The 6,000-nt window shown below is 47.2% G+C and overlaps 1 protein-coding gene across 1 annotated transcript in view; it reads right to left on the bottom strand.

Annotated features, from left to right (window-relative positions):
• LOC307241732 (semaphorin-3F-like) overlaps positions 1-5,130 on the bottom strand; it is a 70,174-nt gene extending 65,044 nt beyond the window's left edge. Inside the window, exon 1 of the mRNA XM_080015946.1 lies at positions 4,911-5,130. The gene's annotated coding sequence lies outside the window, so the exon portion shown is untranslated. The remainder of the gene's footprint in view (positions 1-4,910) is intronic.
• Positions 5,131-6,000: the final 870 nt, after the last annotated feature.

Below are 6,000 nucleotides of genomic sequence, written 5' to 3' on the forward strand. Positions count from 1 at the left end.
GTGTTTGACGTACATGGGCCAGATGTGACCGTCAAACAGACCGGGCGGGTCTGGCACAGTGTAGTTCCTTGAGCACCTCCTCTTTTTGCATTCTTCATATGGGATGGAAATAAAATAGCGTTGGTTCAGTACGTCGATCAAAGGTCCGTAGGTGTAAAGCAGAAAGCCCTCCACGATGAGGATGTGGAGGATGTGTGTGGTTCCTCCATGAATGACCTCAGGCTTCGGGCGCTGCCGGTGCGGGCATGGATACTCCATGCTACTTCTACTGTTTTTTTCCCCACTCATACTGGAACCATTACACACCCTTTCACCGGCAAGTTTATTACGTTGAACGTGACACATCAAAAAAAAAAAAAAAGAAAGGTATACTCCCCTCCTGGCAATGGGAAAGGCATCAATCACCTATTTTTAAAGGGTCTACCTGCACTAAAAAAAACTGGGTATACCCACTAATTTTGGTGTAAAACAGTTTAAGTTGCAAGGTGGAACCCCCCATGGATCCTACAGAAGCACGATCGGATTAGGACCTGGGGAATTTGGAGGCCAAGTCAACACCTTGAACTGTTTGTCATGTTCCTCAAACCATTCCTAAACAATTTTTGCATTGATGCAGGCCGCATTATCCTGCAGAAAGAGGCCACTGCCATCAGGGAATACCGTTGCCATGAAGTGGCGTACTTGGTCTACAACAATGTTTAAGTAGGTGGTACATGTCAAAGTAACATCCACATGACTGCCAGGACCCAAGGACCCAACAGAACATTGCCCAGAGCATCACGCCACCTCCACTGGCTTGCCTTCTTCTCATAGTGCATCCTGGCGCCATCTCTTCCCCAGGTAAACGATGCACCCGGCCATCCACATGATGTAAAAGAAAATGTGATTCATCAGACCAGGTCACCTTCTTCCATTGCTCCATGGTCCAGTTCTGACGCCCACGTGCCCATTGTAGGCACTTTCGGTGGTGGACAGGGGTGAGTATGGCCACTCTTAGCGGTCTCAGCTACGCAGCCCTATACGCAGCAAGCTGTGTTGCACTGTGTGTGCTGACACATTTCTATCATAGCCAGCATTACATTTTTCAGCAATTTGTGCTACAGTAGCTCTTCTGTAGGATCGGACCAGACGGGCTAGACTTTGCTCCCCATGTGCTTCAACGAGCCTTGGGTGCCCATGAGCTAGTCGCTCGTTCAGCGGTTGTCCTTCTTGGACCACCTTTGGTAGGTAGAGTACTAACCACTGCAACCCGGGAACACCCCATAAGACCTGCCATCTTGGAGATGCTCTGACCTAGTCGTCTAGCCATAGCTCGGATCCTTACGCTTGCCCATTTATCCTGCTTCCAACATATCAACTTCAAGAACTGACCGTTCACTTGCTGCCTAATATATGCCATCCGCTTGACAGGTGCCATTGGAACAAGATGATTAAGGTTATTCACTTCACCTGTCAGTGGTTTTAATGTTGTGGCTGATGGCTGTATATATATATATATATATATATATATATAAATAAATAAATAACTAATTTGCCTAGAAACACTCAAGCAAGCATACATTTAATCTTCAAGTCGGTTTCAAATGGAATTCAGATTCTCTATTCATCTCCATGAATCTTTTATATTCTCTGTTTCTGACAAGATAAAATGAAATTTTGTCTGAAGCAGGTATCATGTCGCTGAGGGAAAAAAAACTACAAGTTTTTACTCCAATGATACATCGCTCAAAGCCATAGATCAGACACTGATCACTTTGTTAGTGCTCTATGAAAACCACGAGCCACTGCCTCTCTAGAACCTTAATTTCATGCCATAAACAAAGGGTGTTTGATCACAAACACCCCTTGAAACTATTGAAACTGTTTCTGCCAAGTTATTCACATCTATAGATTGATGTCAATCTCCAAATCCCAGGATTTGCTAACCAGCTCGTCGGTGTGTTCACGAAGATAGTCAACCTCTCCTTGCACAAGCCACCATTCCACCCTGCCTAAAATCAGCCACGATTATCCCTTTTCCAAAAAAGGCAGCCACCGACAGCTTAAACGACTACAGGCCAGTCGCACTCACACCAGTGATCATGAAGTGCTTTGAGAGACTGGTCTCTCGGTACATCAAAGCCAGCCTCACTCCCACCTTCGGCCCACGTCAGTTTGCATACAGAGAAGACAGGTCCACAGATGAAGCCATCATCATAGCCCTACACACCGCACTGAGCCACTTGGAACATCGAGGTAACTATGTAAGAATGCTCTTCATAGACTACAGCTCAGCATTCAACACAATAGTCCTGGACATTCTGCTTGACAAACTGCTTGGCCTAGGCTTTCCCTCCCCCACCTGCACCTGGATAAAGGACTTCCTCACAAACCGCCGGCAAACTGTTAAACTAGTCCCCCACCTCTCCTCCACCCTCACGCTCAGCACCGGCTCTCCACAGCACTGCGTGCTGAGACCACAGACAGTAGTCCACTCTACTCTCTGTACACATAAGGCTGCACACCAATCCATACCACCAACACCGTCATCAAATTTGCAGATGACACCACAGTAGTCTGACTCATCTCAGGAGGTGACGAGTAGGCTTACAGAGATGAGGTCCAGAAACTGGCGGCGTGGTGTTCAGTAAACCACCAGACACTGAACACGACAAAAACAAAATAACTCATTGTGGATTTCAGGAGGCACAGGGCAGAACCGGCCCCATTCTACATCAGCGGAGATTGTGTGGAGAGGGTTCACACCTTCTCTGAAGATCTCTCCTGGTCTACCAACACCACAGCGGTGGTTAAAAAGGCACATCAGCGTCTACACTTCCTGAGGGTGCTCAGGAGGAACAACCAGAAAGAACAGCTGCTGGTGGGCTTTTATGACTCCACCATTGAGAGCATACTGGCTTACGGCATCTTGGTGTGGTATGCCGGCTGCTTAACAGCAGACAAGAGAGCTCTCCAGAGAATCATCAACACAGCTCAGAAAATCACTGGCAGCCCACCCTGGAAGATCGCCTGCTCCCACTACCTCTGCAGGGCCAAAAACATCATCATCATCATCATCATCATCATCAAGGACTCCTCACATCCTGGACACCACTTGTTTGACCTGTTGCCCTCTGGCAGGCACTACAGGGCCCTTAGAGCATGGACCAACAGACTCTTCTTTCCCAGGGCCATAAACACACTGAACACGCATGTATACAAGCACCAAAAGGTCACACGGCATCATGTATGGTCTTGATACAGTGTAAACATAGAATTTACACCTGAAAAAAAATCTAGATTCCTCTGACATTATTCAATTCAGGCAAACTTTTAAGAAAAAGATGTTGCTTTTAATTCAAATAAATGATGTATAAGTACTTCAATCGACGACTTTGTTAGCTACGTATCCCAATATCACATGAATTCAAATGTCCACACGGTAAGGCAGTGGTTCTCAACTGGTCCATCTGTCTATAGTCTTGACGTCATGAAATGAATGATCCTAAAAGCTTGAGTGTGAAAGCTAAAAGTGTGAGAGGGTTTGCTTTGATTTAATGCGCCCTAATAACAGCTGTTTGATTCTGTTTTGTTATTGTATGGCAATTTGGGGGTTTTAATTTATGTATGATACATAGGCCTACTGTATATACACAGATACACACATTAAACATACTCACATATGTATATACTGTACACACATACATACACACACACACACACACATATATATATATATATATACACACACACACACACATATACACACACATACACCAATCAGCCACAACATCAAAACCACTGATGAAGTGGTGAAGGTGAAGTGAATAACATTGCTCATCACGTTCCAATGGCACCTGTCAAGGAGTGGGATATATTAGGCAGCAAGTGTAAAGGCAGTGGCTGAAGTTGATGTGCTGGAAACAGGAAAAATGGGAAGGCGTAAAGAACTGAGCGTCTTTGATGAGGGCCAAATTGTGATAGCTAGACAACTGGGTCAGAGCATCTCCAAAACAGCCGGTCTTGAGAGGTGTTCCTGGTATGCATCCAAAGTAAGACAACCGGTGCACGTGTGTGTGTGTGGGGGGGGGGGGGGGGGGGGGAGTCTATCCCGTCTGGTCCGAGCCCACAGAAGAGCTACTGCAGCACAAATTGCTGAAAAAGTTAATACTTTCTATGATAGAAAGGTATCACAACACACAGTGCATCGCAGCTTACTGCGTATGGGGCTGCATAGCTGCAGACCGGTCAGAGTGCCCATGCTGACCCCGGTCCACCGCTGAAGGTGCCTACAATGGGCACGTGACCAAGTACTGGACCATGGGGCAGAAGAAGGTGAAGGTGGACTGGTCTGATGAATCCCATTTTCTTCTCCATCATGTGGATGGCCAGGGTCTGTGGGATGTGCTGGAACAACAAGCCTGATCCATGGGGGCCCCACCTCACAACTTGCAGGACTTAAAGGATCTGCTGCTAACGTCTTGGTGCCAGATACCACAGGACACCTTCAGAGGTGTTGTGGAGTCCATGCCTCGACGGGTCAGAGCTGTTCTGGCGGCTCGTGGGGGAACCTACACAATATTAGTTGTTATTAGTGGTGGTTTTAATGTTGTAGCTGATTGTTTGTTTTTTTTGTTTGTTTATTAACTGTCAGACGTGCGACGTGATATGACGTCATGATGATTTTTTTTTAAAGTGGACGTAAACGCCGACCCACCAGTTGAGAACCACGCTAGTATGTCAGACCAAAAAGCTCCTGTTTTTAGCCAATAAAAACTGGCGTAAAGTCGTTGTTTTAAGATGCTGACAGCCTACAGCCGAACGAGATAAAACAGCGCTCCCATGCTAAAAAAAAATTTAATAAAATAAAATAAAAATATATTTTAATAAATGTTTAATGCTGTTAAGTTAAAAAGGAAGGAGAAACTCACCTGAAACGGTGCGGCGAATAGCGACACCGCGCTGTGAAGAAAACTCCTTGAGACCTTGAACTTCCAACAAACTACTCTCTGAACTTCCAAATCTCGTCCGTTCCGTTCCAGTCGTTTCCCACGTAAAAAAAAGATTCAACGTCTGGAATTTTCAGCATTGACGGCTTTGCCCCGAAAGTGAATTCAATACAGCAGATTTCCCCTTTTTTTTTTTTTTTCACAGCAGATTTCCAATGCAGGCGTTTAGGTGTCGTCTACTGGCAGGTGTTTCCACATGCGCGGTTCCACGAAGCCTCCGTACCCACTAGCAACTAATCGAGACGACTGAGCCCCATTTTTTGCAAGGACTCAGTCGAAGGGGGTTGGGCCAGTGGTTCTCAACTTGTGATCCTAGGACGCCCCCACCCCACCACTTTCAAAAGGTTCCAAGGGAGTTCCCAGAAAAATTATTAATAATTAATTAATAATAAGTACACTTTTTACACTTTCAGCTACACGTTAGCACTATTACACATAATTTACAATAATGGCTGTTTTGATCTCTAATTAGGCGTATAATATATCGTCTGATCAGGACTATCTTGTAAACCACAGTGCATTGCACTGCTGCCTCACAGCAAGAAGTCCTGGGTTCGGATCCCGGCCCCACGGTGACAGACCGACACCCCACCCGAGCCGGCCACCCCACGGGCGTGCCGGGAGGACTTCCATGCCCACCCACACCCCGCGCAAGGGGGAGGCCCGCCCCACCGCAGCCGACCAGACCAAGTGCCCATACACGGAGCAGCGTGTGCCCAGCGCGGGGCACCTCGATGTTACACCCCCCCCCCCCCCCGCAGATGCCAGCAGGCTGCCAGATATACAGGCCCTCCACCACCTCCAGCACCCGGGCGCCCGTCGCAGAGAAGCACCCCAACCCACACCCACAACGGCAAGCAGTCCTCCCATGGGCCCCGGAAGGCACCCGGTAGTGCTCTCCGCAGTCCTGCCAGATCGCAGCACACCCTAAGCCACAAGCCGTCAGGACTCCAGCCCAAACAGCAGGTGGGGCCAGAAATACATGTAGACTAATTTTCTTGTTTACTGATGA

The sequence above is a fragment of the Zeus faber genome (assembly GCF_960531495.2).
Source record: "Zeus faber genome assembly, chromosome: 15".
Lineage (NCBI taxonomy): Eukaryota > Metazoa > Chordata > Actinopteri > Zeiformes > Zeidae > Zeus > Zeus faber.